Source organism: Argiope bruennichi, chromosome X1 (assembly GCF_947563725.1).
Source record: "Argiope bruennichi chromosome X1, qqArgBrue1.1, whole genome shotgun sequence".
Taxonomy (NCBI): domain Eukaryota; kingdom Metazoa; phylum Arthropoda; class Arachnida; order Araneae; family Araneidae; genus Argiope; species Argiope bruennichi.
The window spans coordinates 70,605,835-70,627,629 of NC_079162.1; the positions used below are offsets into that span (position 1 = coordinate 70,605,835).

The 21,795-nt window shown below is 28.6% G+C and overlaps 1 protein-coding gene across 1 annotated transcript in view; it reads right to left on the reverse strand.

The window, feature by feature from the left end:
• Positions 1-21,795, reverse strand: part of LOC129958630 (cyclin-dependent kinase 10-like) — a 63,892-nt gene that overhangs the window by 28,847 nt on the left and 13,250 nt on the right. The gene's annotated exons all lie outside the window — the stretch shown is intronic.

Consider the following 21,795-nt stretch of genomic DNA (forward strand, 5'->3'; position numbering starts at 1 on the left):
TTAGTGTTTGATGCATTTAAAATTAAACATTGTTAATTAATCCATCTTTCGGATTCCTTCTGAGGTACTTTTAAATTTAAATAAAATAGAATAAATGAAATTAAAAAATTTCTAATTTGCATTGCATTACCCCAACTGGCGTAGAAAATTCACGCATTTGCATTACTCCAATTGGCGTTGAAAATTCATGCATGCGCAGTTTTTTCTTATTGTTGACAATTGTATTTTCATTTTAATTAAAAGTTTAAAAAGATACCCCAACATGCAAATCACCCAAAAAAGCGGCCGGGGAGTCCTTTTTCAGCAGTGCAATATTATGGGACGAGTGTACAATGTCGCATAAGCATGCATTGGCGTTAAACCGCAGCCTGCAGGACATCCGCGGCAACCAAGCGGTGATGGGCGGCGTTGTAGTTTTGCTCACAATGACCTGTTTGCAATTTTAATGAGCACCTGCGGACTATCAAACCCCCTCCAGGTGTGGGATAAATACAAGGACGCTTTATCAGAAGATATCGTGAATATGCTGGATGGCACTCACAGTGACCTAATCATTAACGGAGTTTAGGTATTGATTGAGGCGCAAGATGCCTAGGTTAGTTCTCATACATATACATCAAAATTTCCACGCGAACGAAGTCGCGGGTAATAGATAGTATATATATATATATATATATATATATATATATATATATATATATATATATATATATATATATTCTTCCTAAAGAAGTAAAAATTTTTATGATGTAACAAATTGAAATAGATAATTGGATCAAATTCTCCAAATTGTGTATAATTAATCGTAAACCTGTTTTTGTTTCAATAGCCTCGAAAACTTGATTTTAAAACAGCAGTATATAGTTGATTAAAATCGTTTTCATGCAAATTAATTTTATAATGGCTGTATGGATATTCTGGACTGTTTCTGATAATCCAGCATTCAATCATATTTGAATGATAAAATTCCAAATTATTTTTAGTATAAGCCTCATCTCCATTAGCGTATTGAGAAATGACAAAACAGCTGAAATTTCGTCAAATTCGGTTGGGATTGGACATGAATATTTAGAAACTTTAAATTGAACATTGAATTTATCAATTCTGCAATGATTCAAATTTATTTCAATCTATGAATCTAAAACATTTAATTCTTTAAATTTCACGGCAGCTGAATTTTTAAATTCAACATAAGATAAAAACAATGATGTGTCTCCAGCATCAACTTTACAAGTGGGATTTCGAGCATCTGTTATTAACATATTGGTACTATTATTTCTTTCAAATTTCATTCTCACATGAAAACCTGACAACACTCTTCGATATTCATTAAAAATATCAAACATATATTTCAAAGTAATCCATATATGAACTGTTTGTCCTTTTTTGATATGCAAGATATCTTTTTTCAAATCCCTTGTTACACTTTTCATTTATTTTTAATTTGTTAAAAGTCTGTTATTTTAGCCTGATCTGTTATGGTTCCATCATATTTTATTGCAATTTGTCGTATCGACTATATCTAAATAAATAAAACATATTTTCGGCTTCTGAAGTAGCATAATCTTTTGTAAAATGAATATGACTTAAAACTTGGTCTAAAATCAATAATAATTATGATTGTATTTAATGGTATGACTTCCTATTAGTTTTTTAGCTTTAAATAAATCGCCTTCTTTCACTAATGCTTCCATTTGTAATCGGATCGCCATTATTTTCGACGATTTTCAATTATTGATGTAAATAACCTTCTGAATATAAAATATTATCATCTTCACTTCGAATATCAAACTTATAAATAACATCTTCAAAAGGATTAGAATCTTTATTTTCTCCTCCTATTTCAATATATTTAAATTTTTGATTTCATCATCTTGAAAATAATGACTGTCTATAAAATCGTAAATCCTTTTCGTTTATTTAATAGAAAATTTTCAATCCTTTATCTTTTTTAATAAAATTTTATTTAATTTATCATGAACAAACTTCTTTGCTTTATTTTCTAAGACTTTAGACATTCGGCCTAAAACAAGTACAGCTTCTCGAGTGAAGGCTATACCAAAATATCTTTCAAAAAGCCTCTGTTTCGTGGGTTTTTTTTTTTTTTTTTTTTTTTTTTTTTTTTTTTTACTTTCTCGATATAATTTACGTTTATTCATTTATTTAGGATAAAAGTCCTTTGGCTTAAGAAATTAAAATGCAATTATAATAATTTAAAATACAATAAGTTATAATTAGTTATAAATATTTTAATATAATTTCCACCTTCTTCGCCCATAGGAATATTTTACTCTTTCTTGATTTAAATCTATTAATTCATTATCTTGATTCGTAATTCGCCTTCTTATTCTATAAATATGATTTATATTCATTGGAAAAAATATAAAATTATCAAATTTCTAAGATATTAGACTTCCAGAAAGATTTTTATTGATAAATGAATAAATAACATGCGAATTTAAATTATCAATCAATGTTCCGTCTACGATATCTCAATGAATAAAATGTTATCGTTCCATTTGAAATATTTGCAATATATTGACCTTCTTGTTCTGCTCGATCAAACAGCTGAGATTCACAGATTATTGCCTCTTAAATCCATTTTAAATTTTTTCCAATTTAATTAAAATTCTTTGTCTTTCATCAGTTATACCAAATAAAATAGGTAATCTTTTTCAAATAATTTAATCATATATCTATTTAATCCTTTAACAGGGTAATTACCAGCAGGAATCGTGATATCTTTTCCTGTTTTTCCTTCGATTAATTTAAACTTATTGTTATAATTTTAACTAATATTGCATCAAGACACTTCCATAGACAAAGATTACAGAGCTAATTCTTTAAACATTAAATGGGGTGAAAATTTAACCGTAAAATTTTCGGATTTTTTATAACCATACGATTTCAATTTTAAGATATTTACATTCATTTATTAGTTACGAAATTCTCCTTATGAGTACAGTGGAATCTCGCTTAACGAGGATAATTCGTTCCCGAATCTTACTCGTAATTCGAAACACTCGTTAAGCGAAACAATTTTTTCTATAGGAATCTATGTAAAATAGAATAATGCGTTCCAAACCGTAAAAAATACTCAAACAAATTTATAGTAATATAATTTATTATTTATAATGCATGCTTTTATTACAAGAAAATTGTTTAAAGACATTTGTCTTTGACAACACTTCAAAATTTGGCGAAAATGAGACCCAGCATTATCGTTATATGAATTAGTAGTGCGCACAGCTACTATCTTATAAGGACAATGCTTTTCAACATACGTTGCAATAATTTCCCATGTTTTCAGCATCGCCCTTATTTTACTTGAAGATTTCTGCGCTGTTGCGTCTATTATGTCTTCCTCTTCTGATCAAATCTCCTCGCAACTTTTTCTTGAAACACTCAGAATGCCGCTTCATAAGCTTTCTCGGCAATTCTGGCTATTTTCTTTTACCAGCTCATAAATGTCGTTGCCATGCATCGCTAGCTACATAATTTTGGCCAGACACAAAATCTCGTCGATTAAGGCTCCACAGGCATTTTCACAAACCTTGGAGTCGAGTTCGAAAATGCTATTCAGCTTCCATGTAGATATAAAGTTCTCTTCAAACAAGCGCTCAACGCAAATTGATGTAAAGCCAATCCAGCATGTGATGTCACGGTGTCACCTCGTCGCTCGTTCTACGAACCACTGCTCGTTAAATGAGTCGCTTTTTTACATTTTGATTTGCTCGATATGAGAATCACTCGTTATTAGGGATTGCAATACCGGACCAAAAGTTCAATACCGGTATTCGGTATTTTTTAAATCTTAATACCGGTATTAGAAATTTTAGAAAAAGAAAGAAAACGCAGGTGTTTCTTTGTTTTATTTGCCAGTTTTGTTAGAGAGTGTAAATATCACAAAAACTAATTTGTAACTTATAAATTATAACAGTATATAATCAAAAAAAAAGTAAAGAAACATCTTATTTATTTAAATCACAAAAAATTGTAAATATCACTATTCAGTCTGGGATACTATTACAACTTTTTGAAATGTGATCTTAAAAAACATAATGCATCAATTGTACTGTCATTAAGCCTGAAAAGTAATTTTGTGTAAAAATTACCAGCTGTCGAAAACGCTCTTTCGGCATCAACGCTAGTTGGTGGTACTGTTAGCAATGAGAGATATACGTTTTCCAAATATTTACCTCTAAATCCCTCATCTTCAAATAAATCGATTTCTCGTCGGATGGTTTTGGATATAGCTGATTTCTGTATTGTATTTTGGTTCGTTGAAATTTTTTTTATTTATCGCTAATTCTAATTTTTGTTTAAGAGACAATTCCTTTTCACTATCGACAGTAATGACATCATATCTTCGATAATTAAACCGAATTCTCCTGAATGTGAATAGGGCTGTGGGTAAAAAATTTTAAGAAAATTTACTCTAAACTTAATCAGATTTGAATAGGTTATTTTCTTTACTTCATTTTCATTTTTAAAACCATTATAATTATATAAATACCGTAAGACATTTTCTTTTTCGGTATGCCTTTCTTCTGTGCTATTTTTCAATGTAATATATAATTCTTCAGATAATGATGTGTGCTGTTCTTTCAGTGACTGCAACATGAAATTTATTGTTGCATTAGATGTTAATAAATTAGAATCTCTCCGACACATTTCCTCAATAGTCAGTTTTATTGGAAGTAGAGCTGATGTAATTCTGGATATTAAGTCGAATTCACTATCTGAAAAATTAATTTACAGGTTCAAGTCGATTGCTTTTTGGATTGGACTTCTCAGTTTCAAAAATCGTTCCATCATTAGGAGTAAACTATTCCAACGTCTTTTAGAATCTAATATTAACATATATTCTGTTTTATTTTCAGTCAGTATATATTTTAGTAAAATATCCTTTTTATAGGGGAACGTTTAAATATCTTAACAATTTTTCGAACTTTATAAATTATAGGAAGCAATTCTTGATAGGTTAATATTTCATCCTCATTAGCAATATCTTCTTCAACAATTACATTGTCATTATCTTCATTGTCAATATCACTCACTCTTACTCTTTTCAAAGTTGGAATCCGAAATTTTTATATCCACAGTATTTAGATTCTACTGTTCTTTATTTTTTTGGTATAATACATCTATTACTCCTAATTGAATTCCATGTGCATAGCACAACTGCTGATTTGCACCAATCAACTTTCCAACTTTTTTCATAATTGTTGCTCCATCAGTCGTTAAGGATACAATATTTTCTTTCAGGGATAATCCATGTTTCGCTAATTTAGATTTAAGCAATTAATTAAGCCATTCATTAGTTAATTAATTTCACCCGTTAGGGAGACATAAAAACAAAAACGTATACTATTTTGCTATGTTTGCGATACTTGAGCATATAGTGGAGAAATTTTAAAAATTTCTAGTAAATACCGAAAAACCGTTATTTAAACTTGTGAATACCGGTATTACAAAATTGTACAAATGGCTCAAAATACCGGTATTCGGTATCCCGGTATTGCAATCCCTACTCGTTATGCACGATGCTCGTTAAGCGAGGTTTGACTGCACTTGGCTCTTGAGTAAACGAATATAACATTCACAGATATGTTTCCTTTCTTTTTCTTACATATTTCATACAAAATAAGTCGCATTTTACTGAAATCTGTTGTTGTAAAAAATTAAAATTTTACTCCATTTGTTCCTTAGATGTTTTAATTTTCAATACGCTTAGGAATATACATTTTTTGGCCGAAAGGCTACTACTTTTAAATTTACTATTCTCATATTCATATTCACCAAAAACGCCAAAATAGTCAACAAAATCAAACACGTGATCATTACAATAGCAAACTCAATGTGTACCTGACCCTGTTAAAATATCTAAATTAATACCATTTTCAAATTTTCTCATTTATTTAGGTAATACAATGACTCTTTTATTATAAGAGAAAATTACTATATATAATCACTTGATCATCAGTCATTGTTCTTTCTTTTAATAATCTATATACAATATTACGACTTGCTTTTTAAAAAAATTTATATAAACTTCCTTTACAAATCTTATCTGTTAATTTATTTAAGATTTCTAATTTGTCTAAACCTTCGCCAATATAGTCTCTAACTAGCTTTAAATGCTTTTACGCATCGCCTCCCCCCCCCATCATTTTCATGTTACAATCTGCTTTGTTTAATGCATCATTTTTTATGGCTGCTTGCATTTCTTTTTGCACGTTTGTATCTTATATCTCTTTTGCTAAATTTAGTATTTTATCTAGTTCCGCTTTTATTTTATTTAATACTTTATTTGGAAAATCAATCTCCTCATTTTTGATATAATTTGCATCTATATCTTTATTAAAATAGACTTTCGGAATACCTTCAGCTATATTGAACAGATTTGAAGTACCTGATGAATAATCAGGTTCTTCTAGTGGCTTTAACATTTCGGAGATTCATGATGAAGAATCATTTATAAATTATCTTTTAAATTTTGAATAGCTTGTATTTGTTGTTTTTTAATTGTGTTTTCTTTTTCTGTTTCTCCTAAAACAGGTTTATGAAATCGTTTTAAAGACCTTTATATTCCTAACTGATCTTCTAATTTATTATTATTATTTTTTTTCGTTTCTTTATCTAATTTCATGATACGTATTAAATCTTTTAATCCTTGCTTCTGTTTCTCATTCATTTATTTGAAAAGAAAAAAAAAATTGCAACAAGCAAAAATATTTACTAATAAATGACAGACAAAGAATTACAGCGAAACAAAAAAATTTGCAGATTCACATCAAAACCGCACTTACCTATTCATACATTTCATTTATTAATTACTGAGGTTTTGGGTCCAGGGAACTCGAATTTATTACTTTATTTAATTTACGACCATTTCAATTTTGATGGTTTATTTATTTGTGCTGAAGATTTATTTGAATCTAAATATTCTAAATTACAAGAAAATTATATATTGTTTCAAGATATTGAAAAAGATATTGTACAATGTAAAAGAAAATTAAAACAAAAAAGTAAATAGATTTATATGACAAGTACAAAAAAGTTTTGTTTTTATCTAATTTGAATGGATTTATTACAGCTACTGATTTAGATTCATCTAAAAAAATTTAGTCGCATTCGATGATTGTATTACAGAAAAGGTTTTAAAAAAACAATTGAAGATTTATTCATTAAAGGAAAGAAAAAGAATGCACAATTGTATTTTTATCACAACCTCATAATTCAACACTCATTAATAATCTAAAGGACTGTCATTAATTTTCTTTAATATATTCAATTAAGAGAAATGAAACAGAATATTACAGAAATAATTGGTAAATTAAGCGTTAAAGGATTATATAAAAAATATCCCAAAGTCATGATTTTTTCGTTTAGATTTAGTGAATCCGAAAATAGAAAAATTTTTAGGGTTATATAAATGACGGAAGAATATTTAGAGAAACGAATCTTTATTTACTGAAATAGTTATAATTGCTTTCACAAGATAAGCATTTCCTAATACATGAGTAAGTTTATTTTAAGTGGAACTGGTTTGTCAGCATTCACATTTATAACCTTAGCAGCATGGAATTTTAACTGCAAGAATTGTTCAAATTTTTGAAAAGTCATTAAATATTTTAGAATGAAAAGAAGAATACAAATAATGTTATGGATTTTATAAACATTTATGAAATTTATGGAAAGCAAAATGATTTTTTGAGGAAGACGCCTATCTACGAGAACAATATTTTATAAATACTTTAAACTATTCCCTTTTTTAAAATTACGTGAAACAAATTAAACTAAATGATCTATAAGTTTATTTCCAAGCCCAAGGATTTTTATCTTAACCAAATGCTGTATAAATAAATATTCAGATTTTTAAAGAAAGCAATGATTCAGGTATCTTTGGAGTCATTAAAGGTGGTGATACTGTTAATTGGTTGCAATTTAAAGTCAATCTTCCTGAAATGCACATTTCGGGTTATGAATATTGTGAAAGATTTACGATTTTTTTAAAACGTTTAACTTTTTAATCGAATCAAAGATTTGAATGAAAAATAAATAAAAAGAACTTTTTATGAAAAAGAATTAGTTAAATATCTATAAATCAGAGGGGTGAGCCCCCTAAATTTATACCATATTGAAAAATAATAATTAAAGATGATAGTATTTCGGCTGAAATACAAAAGATTACCATCCTAAAATCTGGACTTGGCTATTTCTCTAATATCATTTATAAACTGTTCTTTTATAAAATCATTTAGAATTTAACTCCGTTATAATATACTATATGTTCTAATTGCTCTTTGATTGATAATAAATTGATAAGAGTGTGGGTCATATTTCAGTTCACTTACAATCTCTAAATTGGGATGCATTTCCTTAAGTCTGTTCAAGTTATTATGGTAATTTATTCCTTGAGTTCTCATTGCATAATAAGATTCATTCTTATTTTTCTTAATCAGAGTAAATGTACCTTCATTTGATAGGGTACATTTATTGACTCTGGGGTTATGCTTTCTTCTACTCGTTTAAATTTATTATTTTTTTTAGTTTAATTCAATATTTTAATCCCTTATTTCATTCATTTCATTTTTATTTACTTTTCCAACTAACTTAACATTATTATTTTTATATTTTTTTTTAAATTTCTTAATACAATAATTTTTTATAATTTTATTAATTTTGAACTAAATTCAGGCCATATTTAACAAGCAATATGAGTGATTAAAACTTGATTTATATAATTTTCATTAATTTTATTTATTTTCTCAGTTAATTTTCTAAACTGATATGCAATTTTTTGGCCAACAAAAAGATACTTAATATATTCTTTAGATTGTTTATTTTCCAACCATTTATGAAACCTTCTAGCAGAATCTATATAGCTTACTAGCATTAAAATATTTTGTATTTTTTTAAAATCTATAATCAGTTTAAAATCTCCAAAAACTCTATATCAATAGTTATCTTGGATTTGTTCAAGAATGAATTAAAAATGCACCCATTATATTTATTAGTTATCATTTTTACAATGCAGTTTTTATCATAGCATAATAATTTTATAATACATACATTTCCTTAAAGAACAACCAGGTCCTAGATCGATAGAAAGATCATTAATCTAATTTTAAATCTAATGATCTTGATGACTTTTACTTACATTATTCAAAGATAGACGGCAGGCCGTTCTTTCACATCCAAGGTATTTTTAAAAAGCCATTAGTTATTATTTAATTACTAATCTAACTACTATTATTTACTGATAATTACTTACTTTAGCCTAAAACAAGACGACAGTTCTCTTCTTCCAATTTTTTTATTAATTAGGCGTGGAAGTTTATAGTTATAAAAGAAAACCGAAACTGATTGCTCCGGGTTGATTGACTAGTCCAGGGATGGCGAACCAATGGCACGCGACACAATATTTTGGGCACGCCGCTGATCAAAACGGTTTGCATTTTACGGTTTGCAAAACGGCTTGCATGTGACTTTATTTGATAAACTGAATTTGTCCCAATTCGACTGGTTGGAAACCGAAGAATTTCAAATGCAACTGATTGATTTCCAGTTTAGTTCAATGTGGATTCAAAAATTTATTGAAACCAGGAAAAATCTAGAATTGATTGAAACAGAAAGTTTAACAAGCAAGCAAGTAAAAATGCCAGTAACGAAATTTTGGAAACATGGAATTCGATTCAAACATTTAACTGTTTGAAGAAGCTGGCTCATTCTATTTTAAACATATTTTCATCTATGCCTGCGAGTCATTTCTGAGAGGAATAACATTGAAGACTCGCTTAGAAACCGTTTGGCTCCAATTCAGTGTGCATTCTGAATATCTTGCAATCCTAATATAAATTATTTATCATCTCTTCTGCAACAAATTATTACATTAGTCACATTAATGCTACTTTAATTTGAATTACACGTATAACTAAAACATTTACTACTATACAGTGCAAAACGTATTTTTTCGTAGTAAATAAAGAGTTTTGAGTTGTTAGTATTTAGTTTTATTATCTTCTCAAAAATCACAGGCCAAAATTATTTGGTGGCACGTCTATACTTCATTAGACATTTCTTTAGAAAAAATGGCACGTTTATCCATAAAGGTTCGCCATCCCTGGACTAGTCAGTAAAGTGTAAGCATAGCATGCTTGGTTCGGGCCCGATAACAAACCAGCTCATAGATGTAGACTAATCATTAGATATTGGTGATGAAGGAAATCAGTTAATAAATGAGTTCCCACGACCACTTTCTACTGATCCAACCTCGACGAATGAAGTGAAGGCTTTAGGGATCAGCAATGATGAGCCAGGGGATGAGTGGTTTTGCAAAATTTTACAGTGACATTGAAAAATTAAAAAGTGAAATATTAGTATTTAAGTAAAAAAAAAAAAAATGAATGTTTATCTTTTTAAATGAAACGAAGCTGAGTGCATTCCATTATTATCTAGTAGCAGTGAAATTCGAGGGGAATTTATAATCAAAGATAGTAATACGGAAAGAATGACGACTAGATTAAAATATTTTCAAGAAAAGCAAAACTTACCTTAAAAAGACATGTTTCATCATCTCATTTTTTTTTTTACAATAATGAAACACATATAAACAATAATCATTTTGTTAAAAAAAATTTGAATATTACCCTTATTCCTCATAATATTATAATCAATAAATTCTTTTAATAAATATTCGCCTTACAGTGGGAAAAGATCTTAAATTATTTCAGAAAAAGGAAGTATTTGTCAGATTAAAAATAATATATATATTTTTACCCAGATATATAACAGCTTCAAGTAATCAAAAACCTGAACTTTTATGTGAAAAAATAAGTAATAAAAACTTAAATAAAAATGACATTGCATATATAAAAAAAGGACGATTAATACAAAAATACCTTAGCTGTCAAACTACAAGAAATGTGTAATATTCCTTCAGAAGTTTGTAACTAGGAACATGTTAAACAGTTTGAAAATTTTTTAGATGTTCAAATTAATATATTTTGTAGAGAAAATTTTAATGAAAGAATATATAGTTGTAGTAATAAATCAACATTCATATACATATACAAAAATAGAATACAGCTATTATAGGTTTACTGTCAGGTGAGTTATAAGAGAAATAATGAACATGTCCATTAAATTGCAATAGATATTTTGAGAAAGAGAATAAATGTGAAGCAGAAGAAATATTTTGCAATGACTGTTTTAAGCTCTTTAAAGGTAAGAAATATTATGAAAAATCATAAACCCTCTGTTTCTGAAACATTTTGGAAATGTTTAAAATATTAAAGAATTTTAAACAGAATGAAAAGTAGACCTAAGTATCATAAATGTGGCAAGAAAATAATAAGGGGGAATTGTAGGGGCTTGGTAAATAAAGATCATAAATGTTATATGAAAAAAAAAAAAAAGACTTCTGGAAGGTTTGTGCAAAAATAGCTGTTTTAAAAGAAAAACTTCCAAAAAATGTGGCTCTTGCAAACAAGGTGAAAGAATCACTTGTATTAAAACCTGTAAAATTAGAAAACCTAATAAAAATAGTGACGGTGCAACCAATAAAAATATGCCGATTTTTCTGAGAAATATTTCTTTTTCAATCTTGAAACTATGTAAGAAACAGGTAATCATGAAGTCACTGTGGTAATAAATCAGGATTTTCAAGGTAATAAAATCCTTTTTAAGGATGAAAATGAGTATTAAAAGTGGTTGTTAGATGAAAAACATTTTGGCTAGTACTAGCTCATTATAGAAAAAGATTTTATTACCAATTTTTAGCAAAATACTATATTAAAAATAAAATAAAATTAATTACAATATATCAAGGAAATAAACTCGTGTATATGCAAACATCAGAATATAAAATAAAATTTGTCAATTCTATCAATTTTACATTGATTCCTTTAAGAAGCTTTCCTAAAACATTAGAGTTAACACAATTAGCTACAAGGTTTTCCCCTCATTTATTTAAAATTAAAAACAATTAAGATTATATGGGTAAATACCCTGATAAGTATTATTATGTTATGATTCTATGACAAAAGAAAAAAAGTCTTTGATGAATGATATGAAACAGACAGAGAGGAAACCTTTGATTTTCAAAAAGAAATTATAAATACTGTAATTCCGATGTAAATATTTAGAATTGTAAGAAAAGGATGTTTAGAAGTGAGGAAATTATTTATAAAAATGGTTGATACTGATTCTTTTAGATACGTTACTTTAGCAGGTGTTTGTATGGCTATATACAGAAATAATTTTTTAATAGACCTTTAGGTGAGTATATTATTCAACAAGAAAATCAATTACTTGGTTAAATTATCTATCTTAAAAACATAATATTAATAAATAACATGTAATTAAGTAGAGGTGAGAAAAAATTAAAATAGAAATGAAAATTTGTAAAATAGATGTGTTTTATGAAAATATAGAATCAAAGCTGTTATTGTCCTAAATATTGCAGAGAATCAACAGTAATTATGCATAATCAAATATATATGTGAAAGATTTATATGAAAAAACAAAAAGGATAATAAAAAAAAAACCACGAAGGATATGAGTCGATTTAAATATGGGAATGTGTTTTTCATGATGATAAAAACACTAAAAAATATATTAAAAAACGAATTGAAAATAGATTTTGTAATACTTTTAAAATCCTAGAGATGTTTTTATGATAGCAGATGTGAACTTACAACTTTAAAATATGAAATTATAGATAACCAAAATGACAGATATATAGATATATGCTCACTCTATCAAATGGTAAATTTCTTTGATTAACATTCTATAGAACATCACAAAAAAATTAAAAATCCTAAAAAATGCTATAAGAAATGTTACAGATTAATCTAATGTAAGGCATTTCCATCCAGAAAATTATATAATCCTGTGCTGCCTTATATAGAAGAAAACTGATGTGTGGCTTGTGCAAATTGTTTTCAAAGTTGGATAAATGCACACATCATAAAACGGAAATTGAAAAGAAGTAAAGTAAAGGATGTTAAGAAATAAGCAATAAAAACTGTAATCAAACATATGATGAGAGAAGTTTTATGGGAAAGTGGACAATCACTAAAGTGAAATTAGCAATTCAGAAAGAATATTAGAGTATGAATTATATATGACATTTGGAATTTCAATACGAGATCCGATTCATTATTTAGAGATTATGTTAAAATGTTTGTGAAAATTAAATTAGAAACAGATGATAAATAGTCTGAAAATTTCAAAACTGAAGAAGAATATAGGTGATGAGTGAAGAAGAAATTAGATAAAGAATAAGGGAAAATCAAGAGAAACCTTGGAATGAGATTTATAGCTAAAACCTGTTTGAACCTATAGGGTAAGTTCGGACAAAGAAAAAATATGTAACATATGGAATATGTAATGTAATAAGAAGACTTTTACATAATTACATCAAATGATAATATTAAAGATTTGAATATGATATTCATGAATGATGATTGTATAGAAAAGAATTACAAAATGAAAGATGAATATGTTAAAGACAATTTTAATACAAATATCTATATAGCAGCATTTACAACTAGTTCTGCTAAATAAGATTATATAAAATGATGGATATATTAGGAGATAAAGTACTTTATTCAGATACTGATAGCATTATTTATATTAATGATAGAACTGTTAAAAAGCAGAAACAAGTTGTATGTTGGGTGATTGGTCAGATGAATTAGGAGAATATAAATATATAAATACATGGATATCTTCAGCTTGTAAAAACTATGCATATCTAATGAATGAAAATATAGTTGCTGGAGAAATAAAAGGATTTAAAATGATTTATGAGAGTGAGATTAAGGTCTGTTTTAAAGAAACAAAGAAAATAATAACAGATGAAACAGATTACTTGATATGATTACATTTTATGATGATAATCATGATATTCATGTAGTCATTGTAACTAATTTATGTGAAGATTTAAATTATATTCATATTTTATACAACAGATTTTCCTCAAATTTATTTACTAATTTTAAATTATTGAGGTATATAAGAGTTTATAACTGAATATGATAAAACTGCAAAATGTAAAATAATAATAATAATAATAATGTAATGAAAAAAATTCTAAATTTTTTTTCCCATTAAAAAATGGCATTGTAATAAATGGGTGATTTCAAAAAGCTCAATGGTTCCAGTTCTTTCGGAAAAACATCAGTCAAAAAATTAAATAAACTTGAAATTGAAAACAAAACCTGTAAATGAAATAAAACAAATATCAACGAAAAATGGTGAAAAAATAATTCAAGAGTTAACCTATGAAGAATAGAACGCCTTTACTATTTTTCTACCCGAACGATGTAAAAATAAAGAAATTAGAATAACAGGGAAAAGAAAAAACAACTCAATAAATTTCCCAATTTCAAATTTTTATATAAGGGGAGGGCAGATTGTGTGAAAGGAAATGAAGCTAATTTATTTGAATTTAGACTTTATTTCTTCTTTGCTTTTTATTTTTGGTTTTTATGAAGAAAAAAAAAAAAAAGCACGTCTATGCAAAGGAGGCGTATTTTTGGGGAGGCATTTTTCAATGAATTTAAACAGCCTCAAATGCTTTTAAAAAACTAATTTTTTTTTTTAAAAAAATTTTTATAATACTCAAAACTCTTTAAAAACTTGGAATGTATTAGCACATGGGAACTTTTACAGGACATAAAAATAACGAGTATTTGTAAAGATACATATTGCTAACAAATTCATTTAAAAAATAATTCTTTTTTTATGCCAAACAAGTAAAAAATGCCCGTAGCATCTGTGATGGTTTTTATAAGCGGTTTTTAAATATTTTGGTTTCCAAAATAATATTGAAATGAATTATTTAATAATATTTATCATTGCAAATACCCGTTAGTGTAGTCCTAAAAGGGTACCCATATACTATTCTTAAGCATGCTGTAAAATCGAAATGAAATAAATAATCATATGTTGGACTTTAAAAAATTACAAAAACTTTTATTATTTGCACACTCTACTCTCGTATACATATTCTATCAAAACTAAATTCTTATTAATTTTGTTTCCAGCTGAAACTTAAAATTGTACTATAATTAAAGATTACATAGAAAATATTGAGAATACATTAGCACCTAATATTACCTGCGTTCAAAATTTTATTCTGCTTCCTTGAATGGTATGATCTCTAGGGATCTTATATTAGCAATGTTTATATATATCACCCTATATATACAGGGTTGCCACTCCAATCTAGAAAAAAAAATCCCGCGTGTTTTCCCAGTAAGTATATTCAAGACACGAGGAAATGCGTGAATATCACTCATGTGCCAGTTATAATGCAATTTAAGGTGTGAAAAAAGCAAGGTACGGAAGCAACAATTTAACATTATTCAAAATAATAGCATATTGAAAGAAGGTTTATATTTACAAACAGAAAAAAAAAATACATTTTCTATTTATTTATTAGTTAGAATTTAGCAAGACAAATTTATATATTAAGGGGGGGGGGGAGATATTACCTCCTATACTCTTTAATCGTAAGTCGCACAAAATTAAGGACTCGAGTGAAATGAAACATGTAACATTTTTATTATCATGATACAAATCATTTAATGATTACTTAACAAAAATGCAGAATTACTTTTTTTATTATTATTATTATTTATTCATTTTTGAAAATTCATGTGTCTGGGTATCAATTTTAGTAACTTCCGCAGATTTTTCAACCATCAGTTTAATGGAGCTAATGGACCTAATCTGTAACAAATAAGGTTTAAAATTTCTAAAAGGCTTAATATACATTTTTTAACTGTTTCACTTTTAGTGAACATATGTGAAAATATTTCCGATATATCATTGAATGCATCAACGGAAGAATATGACCCAACAAGTTTTAATGCCCATAAAAATTCAGTTTTCAATTATTGTTCAACTATCAAGTTCGAAATCGGTTTATTTTTGAACATTAAATTTGACATTTTCAGATTTGGCGAGTCATGTTTTTCATTCCTTTTAGATACTAAATCCACCATCAATGAAGACTCTTTTGAACTGGCACACAGTCTTGTGTTTTCCTCTTTTAGCATGACTAGTAAGTACCTGTTTTCCAATATTACTTAGTCTTATTATCTTCTTACAAAGCAAGCAGCACACAGCAAATGGATTTTGAGGAACGTCTCGAAACCATTCAGCAAAATCAGGCATGAGTTTTTAAATCCGTCCAATTCGTATTAAATACGAATTTTGCGCAGCTCGTTGTTTTAAAAAACTCTCCAATCTACTTTGAATAAGCTCAGTTTCTCAAATAATAAACAAACCATTCAATAAACTCAAGTATGGTACACTTAACACCACAACGCTGCTTCCGCAGATTGAATATTGCTATTGCAGTCAGAGAAATATATTCTATTCTTTCACGTAATTACAGAAGTCACGCCCATGTTTATTAGTTGAAATTCGGAAATCTCATGGAAAAAGAACAACTGTCTCGTAAATCAAAACTAGACTGATCTATACAGCAAAAAAAATGGGAAAGAATAGAAAAGGAGTGAGTTTCCGCATTACACAATTGCGAATGGTATTGTTTCGTTTTTTAAAGCTATGACTACGATCTTTCATTCTTGCAATCTTTAGAGATCTGCATTTTTTCAATTGAAAAAAAAAATAACTAACAAAATTCCCAGTATTTTCCAAGTTTTTATGAACATTTTCAAATTCCTCTGCATTATCCCGGTTTTTTAAGACGATTTTTAAATTTCCTGTGTTTTCTCGGTTCTCTCGGCGGCGTGGCAACCTTGATATATAAATGATCAACATATATGATTGTAATTATAAAAGACACATTCACACAAAGTATACAGGGCGAATTTGATCAATTCTGACAAACGAAAGAGGGTGATAGAAGAGACCATGGGGATCATAAAACACTATAGCAACCCTGTCCCATTTCCAACCATTTGAGAGTTAAGGCAAATAAACTGATTTTGCTCAAAAATCGTGAAAAATCCAAATTAAAAAAATTGGGGGGCACATCCTCACACAAAGTAAGCACATATTCGAAATGTCACCAAAATTTTTAATTCTGAATACCGAAAAAACCGTACAAGCTACAATTTATCAAATTTGGTAAAAATTTTGTCCATACCATCGGCTTTCGAATGAGTCCCCCATAAACCAAATTAGTATTTTATTTCAGGAAAAATTACTTTGTTGGCAACACATCTCTGAAATCGACGTTTGTCAAAAAAGAAAACTTAAGAGGGGCCATTGCGATTCCTGATTTTAATTTCCTATTTACCTTCATTCTGCAGTTTAAACTAGGTGCAATAAAGAAAGGCTTAAAGTCAAATAAGAAAAATAGCGCTTTCATTGAGAATGGTAAAAAAGGTACATTAGGAAAAATGTAGTATGACCTTTCACAAATAAATATGCAAAAATACAAAAAAGATGTTGAACTTAAAACAATGTAATGAATTTAAAGCTGCTGCTAAAATTGGTTGCTGCCACACCTAATACATGCTCTTGCTCTCTTCCAAATGGATTTAATAGCTTTTTCTTTTAATAATAGTTCAACCTTAAGTTATAATATCGCCTCATCGAGCTGACTTTTTATGTCTTCTAAACTAGCAACTTCTGTGCGGTAAACGTCTTGCTTGAGAAAACCTCAGAGAAGTCAATTGGAGTCAAATCTGGTTATTTAAATGACCAAGAAATTGGCCCCTACAACCAATCTATCGTAAATAAGATCTCCTTTAGGAAATCTTAAACTGTCGTTGAAGAATGTGTAAGGACCCCATCGTTTTGGAGAATGATTTCTCATCTTTCCGGTGCAGGAATGTCATTAAGTAATCCTGGTAGATGGCGTTAAAAGAATTTCAAATACACATTGCTTGTCAAATGACCCTGGAAAACATGTGGACCAAATAAGCAATCGCCGATCATTCCAAGCCAAGCATTTAAGCTAAATCGTGTCTGGAACGAAGAGTTTTGTGCTACGTGCGGATTTTGTTCCGCGTGATAATGCCAATTGTGCTAGTTGAAAATGCTATTAAGAATAAAAAGTGACTCATGAATCCACAGTATCATTCTCAGGAAATAGGGCAGGGATAGCTTGCTTTGTAGGGCGTTGGAGGTTTGGAGGTTGTTATGAAACATTTTTATGAAACTGGTGTCACCTTAAAGGATTGTAACAGTTCTATCAGGATATGTACTTACTTTAGTAAGGATGTGCCACAAAACTTTTTAATTTGGATTTTTCACGATTTTTGAGCAAAATCAATTTATGTGCCATAACTTGCAAACGGTTGAGATGGGACAGGGTTGCTATAGTGTTCTATGATCCCCATGGGCTTTTTCTCACGCTCTTACGTTTGTCAAAATTGATCAAACTCGCCTTGTACTATATTCATTATTTGATGTTACACATTAAAACTGATAATTTTCAATGACTATAATAACTCACTAGATTTAGCATGACCTCAGTCAGTAAAAATGAATGATTATCTATAGAAAATAAAATTCCATGTACATACACTTCATATTCTAATGTGGCAAGTATTAGATTTTCCTGATGAAAGAAACATCGATTCCTGAGTAGACATATTCCTTACAAAATTAAAAATACAGCAAGCAAATGGATAGAGCATATGCTAGCAGACTATGCAACAAAATAAGATCTAAAGCGAAATATACTCAAACAGATACCTTTAAAAAGTCTTATCTGACTGATGATAAATTCGATAGCTATTCAACATAAAAATTTACTGGTCTCATTCTATATGTAGTTAGTCACAATAATTCATTGCATAAAAATATTACAAGTCTAAATTCGAAAGTATTAAATTTTAGTATATAAAATGTAATGGACTTCACTTTAAGATACTTGAGATAGAATTCACAACAAAATACTGACCTACTACCACGAGAAAAATCCTAGACATAAGATAAGTTAATGGCATTCGGTATGGAAAGAAGATGTTTCACTGCTTTTTTGGGAATGTGAGTGAAGAAAAAGGTTTTATTTCATTTGGCACCAATAGAACTGGTTGAAAGTTTCATTTCACTTTGTAATTTGGTCGATGCTTGATGCTCGCATTTTGAGATAGAATTATATTTCTTGTTCTGTTTCTTCACCCTTTGATCTAAGCTGTCATGAGGAAAGTGCTACTTATGCTAATAACATTGTAGATTTTGTCTTATAAAATGACCAAGTTTAAGAGTGGACAAACTTTGCATTCTCAAGAATGTCGTATTATTTTCAATGTTACAGAGTTTTTTGAATAGGGGAAAAGCACATATTCGCTGAAAATACCAATTGAAAATGTTATTATGACAGTTATTTCAGTGTTGACAGTTAAAAAGATCAAATGATAGGTGAAATCGCTTACTGACAGGGAGACAAATATCTTATCTGCTTCAAGAAAGCACATAAAATCATTATCACTTTGAAACTGCAATAACGTTCCATAAAATCAACTATTTAAGGTTTCTATAAAACTGAGAAATATGTTCCTTCTAATTTCAGTGTTAAAGGAAAAAAATTAATTTTCTATGGAAAAGAGAGACATTCACGTGAATTCCACTTTCAATACATTTTGGTTGGAAAAAATGTATCAGTTCATGAAAGTTTTTGATCGAAATGTAAGATATTGTGTTTTGGAGATGTGACTAAATATTTAAGAGTAATGAAAAAATTCAGAGAGCAGGAATGTTGATTGGTTTACATCGATGAAACTTCGATAGACGGAAATTTTATATACGGTAAAAGTTGAGAGATATTTGTACAAATACCAGTTCTAAATATTGTCTCATTACTGAACATGCAACAGATGGCTTTGTTGATGGAGCTGAGTTAATTTAAAAGCCTCATCAAATAGTGGAGAGTACTACAGACAGATGAATGACGACCTATTTGAGAAGTAGATTGTTGTCTGATTTGCAGCCTTATTGTATGATCTACATGGATGTCTATCATTCTATACAAACCGATTGCATTCCTACAAAATATTTAACTAAAGGAGCAATGATTGAATGGTTGCAAACAAAGAAATTTCCTCCTGATTCAATGATGCAAAAAGCAGTTATTAGAAAACATTTCAAAATATGCATCCAAATCGTTAACATGTAAGTTAGATCAAATTTTAAAAGACGCAGGGCATGAAACTGCAAGACTGTCTCTATTAACATTCCAATTTGAACCTTATTGAATACACATGGCCATCCGGGAAACACAGTAGTATGAGAGAAAAAAATATTATAGGTAACTTAATCTATAATTATTGCTATAAAATACTTTTTTACAAGTAACACAGAATGAATGGAAAAAATAATATGAAAACATTAAACATGGAGAATATTTTTTGGAAGAAAGATGAACTAATGGTAGAAACTGCAGACTAGTTAAGCATTAATCTATCGCATAGCGATTCAGATTCTAGTTCAAGCAAAAACATTTCAAGTGACTTGGACATTGATATAGTATCAATAATAGTTACTGCAATAATTCTGATGAATATGTCATAAGTTCTTGAAAGAATATGAAATGAGTGAATATTTTAAAGTAATAAATTTAAGTATTTATTGATTTATTTATATTTTAACGTTTTGCTGAATTATGTGTTTTTATTTTTTGTTATAATTGCATTATTTAATTAAAATAGTGATACTCACTTTCTAATTTTTTTTAACCTAATCATAAGTTTCTTATTGGAAACTATAATTTTCCAAATTCAAAGCTTAATTTTACTGAAAAAATGATACAAAAACTCTAGTGATAAAACATAAGCTTTCCTCACTTACAATCGCACAAATCTTCAAGAAAATATCAAACTATTTTGTTAGTATCCAGTGAATCATGATTTTAATAGATTGACGGCTTCCACAGCCGCTGACCTAAAAATAGTATAAAAAGCAGTAGATGAAATATAGTTAAAGAAGGCTTTCTTAAGACCGACAGTATTTTCAAGTTCAAATAAAGAAGATTTTTAAGTTTGTCGACAATTTAATATAGTTTAATAAGAAAAATTTGTTTAACCATCGTATAAAAACATCTGCATCCTCGTTTAATGAAATGCACTTAGTTTGCCAAATGCTATGGTCTATTTTATATTCACTTCTTTTCTTCAAATCATTTACTTGAAGCAACCCTTTTCAGTGTGTTTCTCATGGCAGTAGGTCAGTAATTGATTTCCTCCTATTATTCAGAAGCATAAAATGGTGCTAGTGAATTTAAACTAAAGGTAGAGCTCTTACTAATGCAGCAGATTAAAATGCTATAAGCCTTGCTTATAAACTCTAGACAGGAATAAACAAATGCAGCAGATAAAAATATAATGGATCTCACTCACATAGAACTAATTCTCTGCTAGTTAAGAGCTGACCTCCAAATCGACATTTCCAGAGACTGTGCTATCCTCAAGGGATCAATGATGCACTCCTCCAAATTTCAGGATAGTGAATGCTTGCATCTGAGTTAAATAATGGTCAATGATATTTCCTTTAATCTCTCACAATAGGAGTGTTAGAGCAAAAAAGATGTCACAAGAAGATATGAAAAAAGTGAATGGTATTGATAAGAACTGTTTCGCTGAAAATTAGCTCCAGTAAAATTCTGTGCGGACTCATATAAATTTCTTACACAAAGATTTCATAGATAACAACCAAAAATGCCTGCCTGTGATTCCTAGAAAGCAAAAATGAAATGTGATGTCAACCAATGGTACTTGTATTACAATCTCTATCATCAACTCTTCAAAAAATTTATGTAGCATTTGCAAATATAAATTTAAATGATATTATATAGATTAA